Source organism: Mastomys coucha, unplaced genomic scaffold (genome assembly GCF_008632895.1).
Source record: "Mastomys coucha isolate ucsf_1 unplaced genomic scaffold, UCSF_Mcou_1 pScaffold21, whole genome shotgun sequence".
NCBI lineage: Eukaryota > Metazoa > Chordata > Mammalia > Rodentia > Muridae > Mastomys > Mastomys coucha.
The window spans coordinates 97,719,761-97,737,461 of NW_022196904.1; the positions used below are offsets into that span (position 1 = coordinate 97,719,761).

General features: G+C 46.3%; 1 long non-coding RNA gene across 1 annotated transcript; it reads right to left on the bottom strand.

Moving 5' to 3' along the window:
- Positions 1-13,094: 13,094 nt before the first annotated feature.
- LOC116102768 lies at positions 13,095-17,681 on the bottom strand. Its single transcript, XR_004123271.1, has 3 exons — positions 17,340-17,681; positions 16,582-16,677; positions 13,095-13,240 (listed from the first exon to the last, which is right to left on the bottom strand). It is a non-coding gene; the product is annotated as an uncharacterized LOC116102768 (long non-coding RNA).
- Between the last annotated feature and the right edge of the window lie 20 nt (positions 17,682-17,701).

Genomic DNA, 17,701 nt, shown 5'->3' on the forward strand with positions numbered 1-17,701 from the left:
TCGGTGAGACCGAGTCTGCCCAGGCCACACCAGTGGGCGGGTTGTGGCCCTGGGCCTGGGGAGGGTCGCTGTTTGAGAGGAGGACCCAGCTTTATAAAATGACTCCGTAAGTATGTCTGGGGTGAGTGGGGTCATAGGGCCCCCACTCTCCACATGGGACAAGGGCATGGACTGAGAGACCTTGCAGTGGGGGACTCCAAGGCTTGGGCTCTGGAAGAGGCAGAAGCTGGCTCTTTCTCTCTGGGCCTGTGAAGGTGCTCTCGGGGCATGTTTCAGATCACTAGCTGAGACATCCCTGAATGGTGCTTGTGTTACCTGTGGGACTGGGGTGTCTCCAAAGGCTAAGAGCCCTTCCTCGGAGCTTAACAATCCAGCAGAATAGGCTCAGAACCTTATTCAGCAACCAGGCTCTCCAAGGATGGTTTGCACCATGGAAAAACCACTGGGAGAGTTTTTAAAATGCATGTTTCCAGTCTTGCTACCAGAGAGCCCAGGAGTCTGCTTTTCAAAGTGTCTGTAGACTACTCTAGTAGGCTGCCTGGCCTGGGTTTGGGGTATTTCTATCCTGGCTCTAGAAGATGTTCTGGTCATTTGAACTCTTGTATGGGAGAGAGACCCAGAGGCTCTTCAGTAACCTCTTCCTGAGGCTCAGGAGAGAGAGAGAGACAGAGAGACAGAGAGACAGAGAGACAGAGAGAGACAGAGACACAGACAGAGAGACAGAGACAGAGAGACAGACAGAGAGACAGACAGACAGACAGAGACAGAGAGAGAGACAGACAGACAGACAGACAGAGACAGAGAGAGACAGACAGAGAGACAGAGAGATGGAGAGAGACAGAGAGAGGCAGAGACAGAGAGACAGACAGAGAGACAGAGAGAGGAGAGAGAGAGAGAGACAGAAAGACAGAGAGACAGAGAGAGAGAGGAGAGAGAGAGAGAGAAGAGAGAGAGAGAAAGAGGAGAGAGAAAGAGGGAGGGAGAGAGGGAGAGAGGAGAGAGAGAGAGAGAGAGAAGAGAGAGAGAGAAAGAGGAGAGAGAAAGAGGGAGGGAGAGAGGGAGGGAGGGAGGGAGGTGATGGTTGCAGGAGGAAGGCTGAGCAGATTCTGGACACCACGGACAAGGGGCTGAGTTCACAGAGGTGGCAGCACTCATGACTTTCCCAAGACCTCGGGGTCCACAAGACTTCCCACATTGCTTTTGTCAAGGGATAAGCCTGGAACCTCTTGCAGAAACAAGACAGAGAGAGTTTGGAGAGGACTCCTGGAGTTGAATCTGTCGAGGATCATTGGGAAATCTTGGCGGAATTCCTTTCAACATTTTAAGTAACATTTTCTAAGTGTCTAGTTAATTCAAAATGACCTTTTTTGAAAGATAAAATAAATGACCTTTAAAGCCCTCATAATTGACATGCAGGCTACTGCTTGACTGAATTGACCTGAAGGCAAAACACATTTGCTGTACATCTTCCCTGGTGGAGCCTAGAGGCAGAGGCAGGCTCAGTTGGCTTATGCCCCATCTCACAGCCTAGGATTGAGCATTCATTCCACTTGAGACTGCACATGTCCACACCTCCTGGCTGGAGAGCTTCTGAAGTATTCACCCGACCCAGTTTACTTAGTCAATCCCCGAGGGCTAGGCCTTTGGGTTCCTTCCAGCGTCTTGCTATTATAAATATCACAGCTATGAATATCTCTGTACAAATTACTTTCTTAGTGTTTTACTGGGAAGCGTTCCCCCAAGTGGCATTGCTGGGTCAAAGGGCATAAAAAAATGTTATAGTCCTTGTCACACGTTACTAGGTAGTTACTCAGATATATTGAAGCCATTTGCCATGGCACCAATTACATATGACTGTCCCTGTGGCACTCCAGTATATCAAACCTCATATTTGGGGGCCTTGGCAGCTATTTTATTTATGGGCTTCCCCTGTTTCACCAAATTGGTTAGGAGTAGTGCTATAAAGAATTTATGCATGTGCTAATGTAAGGATACATAAAGTTGGACATTACCAGGCTCTGAGAGGCTGATGGTTATCATTTGCCTTGTAGCCATTATGACAGTGACCTGATGGGAATCTGTTCTGAGTCAAAGAGCTGGATCAGGACCAACTGGGCATGGTGGCGTATCCCTGTAGTCTCAGCTACTTAAGATGCTAAGGCTGGAGAATCAGACTTGCTTGGACAACATATGGAGAGACCCCAATTCCCAAGCCAAAGTGTGCTGACCTTGGCTAGTACTTGGGCTTCAGTCCTCTCATGCAAGGCCAAGACTACATTTTAAATGCGTGGAGACCAAGCAGTGAATGTGGTTTCCAAACAGCACCACTGGTTTCTGGCAGAAGACTGACATGAATGGGAAGGTGGAGAATCATGTTCCTCTGCCTGTCCCCAGCTTGGTGGATTGTGCCTGAGCTCTACTGGGACCTGCAGAATCACTCAAACAGCTGTGGCCTTTTGGATGCGAGTTGTATTTACAGCTGTGTCTGTGGAGACTTGGAGTAGACTCGTCTGTCTTTGCTAATGACCATCATGTGTCAGTACTAAGGGCTTAGCCAGTGCTTGTCAAATCAACGACTCTGATATTGGGCAGAGAAAACAGTCTGGGTAAGGTTGTAGCACTGGTTGAGGTCTGAGCCTTGATGTCTTGGTTGAGGTCTAAGTATGGGAATTGTAGGCAAGGGGATTAGGAAAAGCTGGTCTGATTAAGAGCCCAATAGTACTGTCAGGTGATGACAGGGATGGCTCATCAGAGACAATTTAGCTCAAAACAATGAGACTAAAAGACACAGTAGCTGGGGATAGATGCATGGTGTAGTGTTGCAGGCAGCAGGGCCTCCCGAAATGTCTGGACAGACAGATCAGATGAGAAAGGAGAAAAGTCAGTGCAGACATGGCTGGTGGAGCAGGAGGACCTGGCAGAGCATGAGAGATGAGCAGCTTAAATCCTGGCTCCATAGGACTAAGCAGGCTTGAGAACAAATAGATGAGCATCCTCAAGGGTCTTCGAGATAGAGTGGAGCAGTAGAATGCTGTGTGCAACCAAGGGGTCTTATAGACCCAGTGCCGGGGCCTTCTCCAATTTGAAGCAGTGTCCTGGGAGCAAGGGGAGGACAAGAGTCAGCATAGATAGACAGTGTGGCCTGATCTCTCAGAGAAATGGTGGAAGCTGACCACCAGATCCGTATTCCTAACCACCACCTAGATGGGCAGAGTTGTCTGCAGAGGGCAAGTTAGGATCATGTACATCAGGCTAAGGAGAAAGTATATATATTGCTTTAGTGACAGGTGTCTTGGGCTCACAAATGTGAGCCCTTGAACAAAAGAAAATCCTCTTTTTTTTTTTTTGTTCTCTCCTGGCCTGTTGCTTATAGAACTTGGGCTTGGGTGGGGCTTGGCATGGGTGGGGCTGGACAGAAGAATTGTGGCAGGCACTTCAGAAAGGCAACCAGACAGTTGCGAACTGGTTTGGTGCAGATGTGTAGGTCATAGATTCTGATTCTGACACTGCACTTTATGGAGTGACCTCTGGCTAAGGTTGAGTCTGCCTTCCTTGGTTGGAAAACAGAGGCATCCATAACTAAGAAGAATCAATGAGATGAATGCATGGAAATACTCTGTAGATCTTTTGATCCTTTTTTGAGGCAGGGTCTTGGTATACAGCCCAGTATGGCTTCAGATTTTCTCTTCTCCTGCCTCAGCTTTTTGAATGCTGGTATCATAGATAGATACGTACCACCATGTCTGGTTTTCTTGGTCAGCTAACACCAGTCTTCTTTCTTTTGTCTGAAGGAAGGTTGGGCCTGACTGAAAGCCCAGGCCAGCCTCCATCTTAGGCCAAAGACAAAACAAAACAAAACAAGAACTGTAAGCACGAAGTGGAGGAGTGGACATGAAGCGCAGGAAGGGCAGCATGTTCTGTGGGAGGACCAGAAGCAAGCAGAATAGACAAGTGTCTGGGTTAATCTAGCCTGGAGGACTGGTGAATTTAGCTGGGTGGATACACAGCCTAGGAAGGAACAAATGCCTCGCAGCATGTGGGGCCTTGGTTTCTTTCTCTAAATAGTGGAACTGTATGTGGGCATGCATCTATGATAAAAAAGCACCCAAAACTGTGCAGGCACGCAGTAGGAAGTTTCTGTGACTGCAGATACCTTCATCGCCCTACAAACCATAGACCTCGGAGTGTCTGATTTGGAGCCTGACATACATGGAAGTCTAATCTAATGACTTTCATTTATTAAATCCCATGGCCCCTTGACATGCCCTAAGAAATAATTCCAGTCGTCTACAGATGAGAAATGATTTAAGGTGACAGAGTGAGTCAGCGCCGCAGCCATGGTTAGGAGACCAGACCAGGCAGCCTGGCTGCAGCAGCTGTCTCCAGAGGATGTGCCCTCCTGCCTGGAGTCCTGGGCACCTCAAATGCCCTTCCCCCCAGCCAAGCTCACAGGTATCTGCTTCTCTCAGAACTGCTCCAGATGGCTTCCAGTGATCTCCCTTCAGATTTTCATTTTGTCATTAATTTTTGTTATGGCCGTTTAATTTATTCTTTGACAGGTCCATGTACGTATATATTAACTTCCGATCACACTCATACCTCCTCTCGTATCCTCCTTCCATGCTTACCACCAACTCTCCATCCCACTTTCTTGTCTTTCTGTCTGTTACTTTGTGGCCTAACCAGGGCTTCCTGCAAGAGGGTGGGTATTGTGCTAGCCACTAGAATATGTATAACTTCCAGTGGCTACATCACTGTGGATAGTGACTTCTTCGTCTCCAGCAGCCCTCGGTTGTGTTAGCTCCCCTGGTGAGGGGTGTGGGGGCCCAATGAACCCCTCTCTTACCTATGACTGAATATTTACTGGCTCCGTTTTGTGTGGGGTCTGTGCACAGCTGTTGTGAGTTCCTTGGTGTCATGGCTATGTCATGCCCGTAAGACAGCATTTCACAGGCCTGCTTTCCATCATTCGGCTCCCCCTGCTCCCTCTTTCCACAAGCCCCTTTAGCCTTGGAGAGGCTGGTATGGGGATCCTGATTAATGCTGAGCGCTCAGCAAGCGTTTGTTTTCAAAACCTTGACCAGCCTTGAATCTGTTTTAACCACCATTCGCTGCAAAGAGAGGCGTCTTTGATCAAGGCTGAGTGCAACACTGGCCTATGGGTATAAACAAAATATTTAAGAGACAGTTTGGCATGTTCAATTAACAGCACCGAAGTAGTAGAATTTACCTCAGCAATGAACCTTCCACCAGTCCTCTGTACTGGGCATGAGCTCCCTTCTACAAGGTAGGCCTCAGATTCAGTCAGAGAGAGTTGGCTACTCCTCCACTGCTCATGCCACTATGCACCAATAAGCACTTTGTATCCGACATGTTGGTGTGGTGGCTACGAGGTCTAAAGCTGGGGAGGATCATCACTGCCTTTTTGCCCCAACTACCTCTCTAGCAACCTCTGGCACTGAAGGCTAGCCAGCAGGGACGAAGCTTTCAGCCCAGTTCTAACATTGCTTTCCGTATTCTGTAACCAAAGTATATGGCATCTTTAGCAAAAGAGTTCTGTTTGTTTCTTTCTTTCTGTTATTTGAGACAGTGTCTTGCTGTGCAGCCCAGGATGACTGTGGACTCTCAGCCTCCTGAGTGCTGGAGTTTCAGGCATGTACCACCATGCCCAGCTTCAGGTCATGCCATTTCCCAAGCACTAGCAAACCCTTACAATTTTCCCATTATTAAGAGATTCGTAGTTTGTCTGCTCCACCTGGGAATCCTTCCCATATTCAATCATCAAATCCAGACTATTGTGGATATCAGTAAGTGCTGGCTGACAGGAGCCTGATATAGCTGTCTCCTGAGAGGCTCTGACAGTGCCCAACTAATACAGAAGTAGAGGCTCACAGCCATCCATTGGACTGAGCACAGGGTCCCCAATGAAGGAGCTAGAGAAAGGACCCAAGGAGCTGAAGGGTTTGCAGCCCCTTAGGAGGAACAACAATATGAACTAACTAGTACCCTCAGAGCTCCCAGGGACTAAACCACCAACCAAAGAGTACACATGGTGGGACTCATGGCTCCAGTAGCATGTGTAAAGCAGAGGATGGCCAAGTCGGTCATCAATGGGAGGAGAGGCCCTTGGTCCTGTGAAGGTTCTATGCCCCAGGTAGGGGAATGCCAGGGCCAGGAAGTAGGAGAGGGTGGGATGATGAACAGGGGGAGGGAGGGAACAGGGGATTGTTTTAGTTTGGGTTTTTTTTTTAATTTAATTTAATTTTTTTCTTATTTTATTTTCTTTTTCTTTTTTTCTTTTGGAGGGGAACCTGGGAAAGGAGATATTGTAAATAAAGAAAACATCTAAAAAAGAGAGATAGAGAGATTCAAAGGCTGGGGAGATGGCTCAGTGGATAAAGCACTTGCCATACAAGAGTGAAGACTTGAGTTCAAATCCCCAGAACCCATATAAAGGCCAAGTCCATTTGGCACAGGTTAAAATCCAGGCATATTTATAGCAAGATGGGAAGCACAGATAACATTCCCAGAAGCTCATACACGAGCTACCTTGATGTACAGCAACAAACAAAAGAGAGACACTGTCTCAACAAGGTAGAGGGCAAAGATTGATGCCCAAGGTTTATCCTCTGGCTTCCACACGTGTCAATGACATGTGCCATCTGCACACACACACACACACACACACACACACACACACACAGCCAACTTCCTTGGTCCTAAATACTTCTTTGAGTCCTCTTCCTTCTGTGTACCCCTGCTCAAAAGGCTCGCTCTACCACCCATCCCAGTGTTCTCTTCCTGGGGTTTCCTTGCCACCCACATTCACTGAACATTATCGTGTTGAATCCTCAGCCTATTCCCCCGGCCATACCTTCCTGTTGTGCTAGGCTGAGACTACTGTTTGTTGTGTCTGCATCTATCAGGGCCCTTCATTGACCTTAGCCTTCACAGCCCAGCCCTGGGCCGTGTCCCATTCACTTCTAAATCCTTAGGATAACAGGGCTGAGTGTACAGTGAGCCTCACCAAACAGAAGTAGCCTATTAGGTCCCTTGATGATTCAGAGGAGGAAAGATCCAAATGTCTTCTTGTGCTACTTTCTGGAGCTGTGGAAACTGCATCCCAGACAGCTGAGCTAGAAGGGCCCCAGAGGTCACCTGCATTAATCCTTTATCTTTGAGAAGTTGGACTGAGGCCCAGAAATGGGGAAGGCCTAGCCCAAGATTGCTCAGCAGGGAGGAGTTGTGGCTGGAATTCAGACCCCTGGCTGGAAGCCCAGGGTTCTTCCTCCTAACCATTCTATCTTGTCTTCTTTCTCTGCACAAACCTTACCACAGTGGCAAGCTACTTGAACTGAAAAATCAGCCCCTGATCTTGTAGTTCTAAATCTTTCTTTGTTCTTCTGCAAATAACAACCATAAATTAATTTAAACTTTAAACATTTTATAGCATTCTGAGTATGGGTGCCGATTAATGGTTACATTCTTATGGGGTAATGAATATTACTATAGAAATATTACCATAGAAGCATGTTTTCTAGTTTTTGTATTATTATTATTTTATTTATTAATTAATTTATTATTGCTTTGTTTTTATGTGTATGGGTGTTTTGCCTACATATGTCTATGCACGCTGCATGTGCCTGGTGCCCATTGGGGCCAGAGGAGGCCATCAGATCCCTTGGGAATGCAATTTTAGACTATTTAGTTACCATGTGGATACAGGGATTAAACCTGGGTCTTCTGGAAGAGCAGCCAGTGTTCTTGACCGCTATGCCATTGTTCCAGCCCCAGGTTTCTTATTCTCATCCACTGAAGATCCATATGAGACTTATGTCCACAACCAAAATGTTTCAGCTATTGTAGCTCTATGCTCTGATAACTGGCAGGACTAGAGTTCTTCTCATTAATCATTTGCCTATGTCCTTTAGTTTGGATTAGCTTTTTTCCCCCTTTCAGATGTTATTTCTGGTTGTCTAGAGGAATTAAGGGCAGGGGAGGAGACTATCCCAGGCTACTTTAATTCAGGTCAGTTAAACACGGCTCTCAACATGACAAAGAGGCCCAATGATTGGGTGAAATGGTGTGTGTGTGTGTGTGTTAATAAATTAATTTTCTTGTTGCCTGACAAAAGCAATTTAGGGAAGAATTTAATTTAGGACAGAATTTAATAAGGCATATAGTAGACATGGCAGGGACAGTGCACATGGCAGGGACAGTGCACATGGCAGGGACAGTGCACATGGCAGGGACAGTGCACATGGCAGGGACAGTGCACATGGGAGGGACAGTGCACATGGCAGGGACAGTGCACATGGCAGGGACAGTGCACATGGGAGGAACAGTGTACATGGGAGGGACAGTGTACATGGCAGAGATAGCGCACACAGCAGGGACAGTGCACATGGGAAGGACAGCACAGTGACAAGGACAGCGCAGTGGCAGGAGCAGCTGGCCACATCGCCTCTATATAAGGAAGCAGAGACTAATGGCAGTAGGTGCTCAGCTTTTCCTTTTCCTTTAGTCAATGGCCCAGCCAATGGAAAGCTGCTGCCCCTGTTCAGGGCGAGTCTCCCCTTTTCAGTTAAATCTGTCTAGAAAGGCACCCAACACTGACCTGTGGCATCCATATGCACCGACATGAACGTGTGCACAGATGAACATGTATGCAACTCTCTTGCTCTCCCGTTCTCTCTCTCCCCTGTATGCTATGGAGCTTCAGAATCCCCTTGGAACTATTGCTTGAGTAGAACAGTCTCGTTAGTAAGAATTATTGTCTTTAAAACAGTCGCTTTAGAAATCTCTCTTGAGTTTTTCATTTAAATCTCAATTACATCTACGGGTTTCTTCCTATGGATCACAATAAGCCTCGTTTATAGTATTTTAAAATGTTTCCTTCATAGTCCTGCCATTCTAAATGAGCTGCTTTTCACTTTGTAATATTTCTCTATATCAGAATAGTATTGACTATTTTCTTTTTATCTGACACCTTTGACAAACCCCCATTCTTGTAGTTTTCTCACTGATTTCTTCAGGTCCTCCTGAGACCCCAATTTACATTTGCTGTCATGTAAATTGTCTGCCTAATACAGGGGCTAGTGAGTGCTCTTCAGTGCCCCCTCAGGAACTTTAGAGAAGTGCAAGTAATTTGGCCCTGTAACCCTTGTGTGTGGTGGGCTATTTCCACTGAACCTCAACCTGGAGCAAGGGGCCTGGACCTGGGAGTGTAGGGATGGCAGGTAGACTCCAGACTCATTAAAGAACCGTGGGAAGTGTAGACAGGTCAAGAACCTAGCACGGGTGAAGACCAGTATGAATGGGGAGCAGAAACCATCCACTTTGCAGGCACTTTAAAAAATTTTGGCCTTGGAGCATGGAAGTCGGCAAAGGATTTAAACAGCAGGTGCAAGGATGGATTTGCATTCTGCAAAGATCACTCTCTGCCATGTGAGAACAGACTGCAGGGGGGCCGGAGGGAAAGGGGGTGCAGTTCCTTATATAACAGCTCACACAGCCTAGTGGCTTTCCTGTATTAACTCTTCAGCTCCTATGACACATCAAGGGAGCTCGTGGCAGAGTCTGCTTCAAAACCAGCAAAGATTATCAAGGGCTGAGGTAGTAGTGGCACTGGGCATGGTAAACAGGATTAAACATAACAGGACCTGGTGACAGACTGACTGTCAGAGGAAGATGGCAGAGAGGAAGAGACAGCAGGTTTTCCACATATCCATTGAGCACTGGAATTTTCCTACTGTGTTGTCCATAGCACTTGTCCCCTCTGTTCCCTTCCATCCACAGAGAGGGCAGAAATTGAGGCCAGTTGCCCGGATGCTTTTTGCTCTTCCCACCTACCTGTTTTCTGCGTGTGGGGTGGGCTGAGGGGCACCTTGCTAGATCTGAGCTTCCTGCTCTGTCTTCCTACAGCAGTTGACGGCTGAAGGGGAAATGTTTGCCCTAAACTGTCAGATGGGAACTCATACAACTCTGGCAGCTTAGAGATCTAAACTCCTCACAGATCTGTGCACTAAGGCCAAGGAATCTGGGAAGAGACGTTCCTATGGGCACAGAGGAGGCCAGGAACTCGGGCCTAGAACTTAGATTTCCTGATGTATGAGACACTGGTTGCATTGTCATAGCATGTGCAGATATCAGACAATGACATTAGCAAATATCTAGGCACCTGCATGGAGCCAAGCAAGGATCATAAAGTTCACTGGAGTGAAGAAAATAGGGTTAGACATTAGATTCGACAAGATAAATGAGTGGCAATAGTCCACAGAAAGCAGAGGGGCTGACACACAAGTATGGGAGCTAGGACACAGGCAGAGCCCTGGGGAAGCACAAGGGTCATGGGGCAAAGTGTGTCCCAAGCTAGAGGAGAGCGCTCCGACCACAGGGGACAGTTTGAAACATCTGTAGTTCATTCTGAGGGTGTTTTAGCTCATCTGTCCTCCAGGAGGTCTGACACCTGTGAGGACTGTGTTATAGCCAACTAGCCTGAGGTGTCCAGCTCAGAAGCAGGGGCTTTGTCCTGCTGACGATATAGCCCTCAGCCCTATGTTCCTGCACCCTTTTATGCTCAGGGCAGCAGGCCCAGAAATGGGAAGGTATGGGCTATAGGATAAACAAAGACAGGGAGAGAAAGTAGGCCATGATGAGGACTCAGAAGAGACTCAAAGGCCAGTACACAAGCCTGAGGGGTGTGCTGCCCCATCTGGCCCTACCACCCTAGGCATGATCTCACTTGAAGAAGGTCTGGAAACCAGTTACACATTGTGTCATCCCAGGCCAGACACACGGAAGGGAAAGGAACCTGACCCACTCCCTCTGAGTGCCAGACCAATGCCATTAGCTAGGATCACCTCTGCTTGTCCCCATCTTCTCTGTGGGCAGCAGCTCTATGGCCCAGACCTTGGCTGAGGCTGAGCAATTCCTTGCATTTTGACTGCCCGCAGCACTTCTGCTCCTTCCTGTAAAAGAGTGCCTCAGGTTGCTTTGAGCAATCAATGAAGTTGTACCTGCTGGTGCTTTCCTGCCTTTCAGTTAGGGCTCAGCGAGTGGGGAACTCTAACCACCAGAGCTTGGAGATCTAGGATTCACAGGGTCTCCTTCCTCCTGTTTCTCTTCAGCTTTACATACAGCACAGTAAGCAAGTCCACACTGTCTCCACGTAACAGATGGTGCCTTCGTTTGGGTCTTATTGCTATGAACAGATACCATAACCAAGGCAACTCTTATAAAGGCAAACATTTAATTGGGGCTGGCTTACAGTTTCAGAGGTTCAGTCCATTATCAGCATGGTGGGAAACATGGCGTCATGCAGGCCGACTTGGTGTTAGAGAAGCCAGAGTTCTATATTTTGATCCAAAGGCAGCCAAGAGGGGACTATCTTCTGCACTGGGCTAAGCTTGAGCATAGGAGGCCTCAAAGCCCACAGTAACACACTTCCTTCAACAAGATCACACCTCCTCCAATAAGGCCACACCTCCTAATAATGCCACACCCTATGGCCAAGCATTCAAACACATGAATCTATGGGAGCCAAAACTATTCAAACCACCACAGATGGAGATGCCTAGGTGACACTAAAAGAGTGGTCCCTGGCGCCTTCTCCCTAACTCTTGCCTGTGTTTGATACCAGTGTTTCTTCTGTGGAACATGAGGATTCTATCCTTACTGCAGAGTTGAGTAAACTACAACCATCTTTCATCTCCCAACAGTCGCACTGTAAAAAGTCAAAATGTCTGAGAAAGCCAGTTCTGAATAAAGCCTTCGGAATCAGACTGATTTTCAGGATGCAGACGGGACTCCTCAAGGATGTAGCTCATGAATGACAGAGTCATGACAGAACCCAGGGCTGTGTTTTCTCCGCTATGTCCTCAGTATCTATAGGTCTTTTATGAAACATTCATCCCCATTCCATAGATGGGAAAACAGAGGCATCTAGGAAACACTGCTACCCTGTGAGACTCAGCATCTTCAGTGATCTGGTAGCTTTGTAGTCTGATGTCTATGAATCAGCAGTAGCCATAAAGAAGGGGTATGGGCTCCCTGCCCTCTTGGAAACAATGCATATCAGAGTATTGGGGTACTAAATTTAGCAAATAGTTGACATTATATTTCAGAGACTGATTCTTCTAGTTAGCGTGTGAATTCAGGAGAGGACTGTTTAAAAATGCATTTCAACCTTTAAATAACCTTGGTTTTCTTAGATAAGGGAAAAAAAAAAAAAAACCAGGTCAAAAATCCACACTCATGGGCTTTGCAGTAGAAAGGTTATGGAATAAAACATCCTTTGCTGGAGGATACAAAGGAAATGGCTCTCTGTTTGAGAAAGGAGAGGGCTCCTCCAGATAAATCCTGCCTTATGGACAAATGAGGGCTCCCTCCCTCGATCCCTGATCAGCTTAATTCCCTGTTGCTTATCTGCAAATCCAATAATGCCAGTAAAACAAGCACTGTTGGAGTCTGGACACAGGGGTGGGGACCTCTTATCTTCCATTTTAAACCCCAGCCTCAGTTCCTGGGAGAGCTGGACCAGTTTCCTCAGAGGAGAAAGCAAGCAAAAAACCCCTTAGAACTAGGGACACAGTGCTTCTGCTCTGGGTCTCTTTGCCCAGGGGTGCTCAGGCAGTGCCTCAAGATGGAGCAAGGTTGTGTTAGATGAAGGACAGGCACAGTGATTTAGCATCCTTCCTACACAGACTGCACAAGTAAGACACTCTGCACTCCATTCCCAGCACCATGTCAAAAGTGGGGTGTAGTAACCTGCACTTGTAATCTCAGTGCTGGGGAAGTAGGGACAGGAGCACCCCTGGGGTTTTCTGGCCAGCCAGTCTAGCCTAAAAACAGAGAACCCCAGGTCCCACCGATAGATTAGCTCAAAAAATAAAATACACGACTCCTGTAAAACAACTGGAGGTTGACCTCTAGCCTCTATATGCGAAAATCTGCACACAAATGCACACACAATGAATGAATAACCAGACTAAGAATTGTAGACACTTCTTACTCTACTTGTGTTAGTAGAGCTACTTGCTCTGTCTTCCTACTGTTGTATCTCATTGCCCACAGCAACTCAGGATGGTTCAGCCTACATGGTTTCAAATTGCTTTATTTTTTAAAACAAATACATTCATTGTGCATAGACAGTGTTTGTTTATCTCCCCAGTCCTGGGACTTGAGATGTTGTCTGCTATGCAGGGATCACTAGGTCTCAGGTGCCAAAAGCTGGGAACTTCTGGAAGGAGAAACCAAAAGTAATGGAGGATGTGATGGTCCCTGAGGTGCCACAGCCAATGGCACTAGACTGTGCCTTTCTCATACTGGGCATTTTTACTGAGATCGTTCATTAATTGCCAATGTCCCATCACATTAATCTGTTCCTCTGTCTTTAAATGCTTCCTATAAGAGATACTTTGTGATCCACCTGGTGAAGTCAGAATTATTTATTCAACTGAATCCCAATCAATAGACACTCATCCCCACTGCTGATTTCTTCTATTCTAAAATCAAATGTTAATGAATACATTTCTTCATCAATAGGCATGTTTCATTTGGCTAGACTTCTGGAACAACTCTGAGTCAAACTCTCAACCTCTTCTCTAGAGGATGATAGTTAAGTCTATGGGCTCTAGAACTCTCTGATGCTTAAATTTGAACTTGAACTCTCATTGTTTGTTGTGTACATGGCCTTGAGCAAATTTTATACCCTTTTATTTCTTCATCTGTAAAATGAGGGTCACTGTAGTTGTTATCTCAAGTGATGTGGGGATGACGAGGGGAGGCATGTGTAACGAAACTGAATGAGCATGACTCATGAGACATCATAAAACCAATTTATTTTTGTCTCTTTTGGTCTCTTTACATTATTCCATGTAGCCTCTTTCTCCCTAGAATTAGATGAAATTCAGTCCTAAGACTAAACCTTTGGCCTTTTATGGCCATTTTAGGCAACCCAACATTGTCTAATCTGTCATCTATCCTATTAGACTAAAAATAGCCATCTCTCTGTGTTTGATGTGATGCTGGGGATTAAGCTTAGGACCTTGTACATGGTAGGGAAGGTTTCCACCATAGAATTGCATCCTTCTCCCCCCAAAAAACTTCAGTGACTTTAACAACTCCTTCCCAGTACAGTCTAACATAGAACAGTGTCCTGTGGGGGGAGAGTGAGCTTACAAAGAACTACCTGACCCCTCTCCTGGTTTCTCGATGGAAGGAGGAGATGGGAGGAGAGGGAGTCGGGTTCTTCCATGACTGTACTCTGAGGAGCTCCTGTGTTTTTTCCTGGCCTTCTCTCTCTTTAGAGTGCTGTTGTGGGATCCTGGAGACCATGCTATCACTGATGTTCCAGGAGCTCCTTTTCAAGTTCCTTTCTCAGGCCCCAGAAAGCTCAGGCTTGCTCCTTCCCTGCTGCCATTACCTCCTACAATGGAGATGCCTTGGCCTGCACCTAAGGGGTCAGGATCCACAGGAACCACCCCTGTCCCTTTGCCTTGAGAACCTGGGGCACAAGCCTATATTGAGTCCTCACAACCTCCCTGCCATCAGGGACGAGACAAGTTGTTACTGGCTCTGTGTATTTGTCATGGATGGTGCCCCAAGACCATCATGACCACACATTAAACTCCACTGTGGGTCTCTGAAAGCCTTACTCATTGGGTTTGGGATGAAGGCAATAGCTTAATCCATACTTTCCAATTATCAGGAGTCACTAGGCCCTAAGGTTTTCTCTAAAATTTCTTCTAAACTCCCCGCAGACCTTCTTCAAAGCATCTCTTATATGTGGCAAGATGAGTGTTGGCCGGGGCACAGATCCAGGCTCTTCAAAGTCCTGGTTTTCTTTTTTGAGGTAGGGTTTCTCTGTGTAGCCCTGGCTGTCCTGGAACTGGCTCTGTAGACCAGGCTGTCAAACTCAGAGATCCACCTGCCTCTGCCTCCCAAATGCTGGGATTAAAGGCATGGGCCCCCGGACCCTGCCCTGCCCCCCAGAAAATGTGTGATCTATTAATTCAGATCTTTGACTAGAACCTGGAGCAGAAGAAATCCATTTTCTCATCTGTCACCCAGATTTGTTTTTATGAACTGCACAGAGGACTGCCTGGCATAGAAGACACACTCAGCGAACGACAATCCTGTAGGATCCAAGCCCAGTGGCTCTCTGTTATCACACATTGATGTCATAGCTTAGTTATATTTGCTCTTTTTTTCAAAATGCCTTCAGAGCTTAGAACCTTCAACACTATGCTTGCACGTATGTAATTATTAGCTATTGTGTTCAGCAGTGCTTTGGAAAATAGGCTGTTTCTCTAATAGTTGTTTCCCTATGTGTTACACCTGCTTACCCTCACTGTCATCCTCCACAATGGAGCTCACACTCTTTGTGGCTCCTCAAGTAGGACTTGCATGGGGGACTGTCTGACCACTGACATGCTAGCATCTACACCACAGCTTTGAAAGCACTGGAACATGCTGGGTTGCTTGAAAGGGTACCCCACTCACAAACCAGTTCTCATTCTAAGCTCATCACAGACACTTAATATTTCTAGCAGAACTATGTTCCTAGTAATACACATTTAGTCCTCACCCTACTTTCTCTCTTTTCCTACTAGCAGTTTTCTGCACAATATATTTATTAGCCTTGTTTCCTTTTGGTTGTCTTGACCCTAATTATAGCTAATGGCCACTCCTAAGCAGTTCATTCTCAGCTTAGCGCCCTGTACTAACTTCCCATTGGCTGTAGGATAAAAACCCAAACACACTAGCAGTTAATCTAGCTTTAGCCAACTTTGCAGGCCCATCTGCTACCACCCGGACCATTCAGCACCCCGGTTAACACCCCGGGTTTCAAGCATACTGTGTGCACTCCTCTGTGTCTCATGACACCTAGTTTGGAGTGGATATAATATCTAGTATTCATATTCTCTTGGTAACTGTTAATCGCTCCCTTTTCTTTCTTACCTATCTATAAAAAAATCTTTTTCACTCTTCAAGGCCCAGGCCAACCATTACCCTTTTCTATTCATAGATCTCTCTATGCTCTTCCTCCTTCCAATACCATTGGCTGTTCCTCCTCTGGTCTCCCCTTGCAAGCACTTCGTTACTGATATAATCATTATTTCTCCCCATTTCTACTGCCAGAGTGAAAATTCCCTGAGAACAGTCTTACCTCTTACCCTGCCACAGTCATCTAACCCTGCATCAGCCTTAGACCTGGTAATGTCTAGTAGACATCTGATTGACTTGAATTGCTTTTGCCAGACTGCAAGATCACAATGCCAAGCCACGAGGAAGGGCTCAGCCTGTGCATATATTCATTTATTATTCATACCCCTTTGCTTCCACAATTGAAAGAAGTGACCTCATTCCTAAACTGTTGGACTAAGCATAGATGATGCAGGACTCTACAAGGCGGTAACAAAGTGCCAGAGTGCAGACCTTTCTAGGGGAACTGATCTTGCTGAGGAGAGCTGACACTGGGGTCCTCAAGCTTAGATGGCACACCCCCTTACATACTGACTCCAGTTTGTTTGTCTTTTTAAAAAATGCCTAAAGTATAACAAGAAGAATTTAAATTACCAGCAAATATCCCATGCTAATAGTATTTAGACCAGTGGTGAGGAAGGCATCTCGGGCTTGCTGTGTAGAAGGGTTTCAGTAGAGATGACCTTGTTCCTGGGGATAAATTTGAAAAGCTTATGACCTTCTTCAAAGTCACTTATGTAACACAACTGTAAAAATTTATAATGTTTAGTCTGAAGCCTAGTATAAAATTCTGTATATGGCTTTCCAGAGTGTCCCTTTGATTCAGCCACTGAGGCTAATTTAAAAGGTGAACTAGTGATGTCATTCAAGTGGGAAAACCCTGCACAAGTTGTGAGTTGAGTGTGAACACTATAAACCCACATCCTACCCTGACACACATTTTTAAAAAACTCATCTCACCAACTTTCTTGTGCAGATCTGCTTTGTCTATAGAGGAGCTCACAGGCTCTGGTTCTCTCTCTCTTTCTCTCTCTCTCTCTTTCTTCTCTCATATGTACTGACTGAGTCTCCAATAGCTTTTTATTTCTCATGTGTACATACTTAGTCATGCAGTAGCAACACATTTCCTCTTTCTCTTGAATATCACACACACACAATATGCACTGGTACACAAATCCATAGCATACAGGTTCTTGGTTCTCCCACATCTCATGTACATACATGTTCTTAGGTACACACACACACATACATGCAGTGGCAGTCTTTCTGGCTCTTCTGAATCCCACATGCACACACAGCCCAGGCAGAAGGAGAAACCATGGAAAGCGTCTCATTTCTGCATCTCACTCTACCTCCAGATCTTGCTCCCTTAGGACAGAGCCAGGAGTGTCTGTTTAATAGATTCAATTACTTCATGCTCCAGAGACCTTCCAACTTAATTCTGATTGCATTAAGGTGTCAGATGATTTGGAAAGAAAGGGGGAAAAGACAGCCTCAAAGTCTTGATGGGGAAGACTTGCAGACACTTGTCATCCTACAGAGGTAGATAGCAAATAATTATAACTCTGGCAGAGGTGGAATGGACAACAGGGAGCTCAGGGGTCAACGCCTCTCACACACTGTTTTTGCGGGTCCCTGGACTAAAGGACAGCAGCCTCTGGGGAGGAGCTGTGCTGCTGCGCTCAGGCTGCCCATGAGGGAGGGCTAAGCCAGC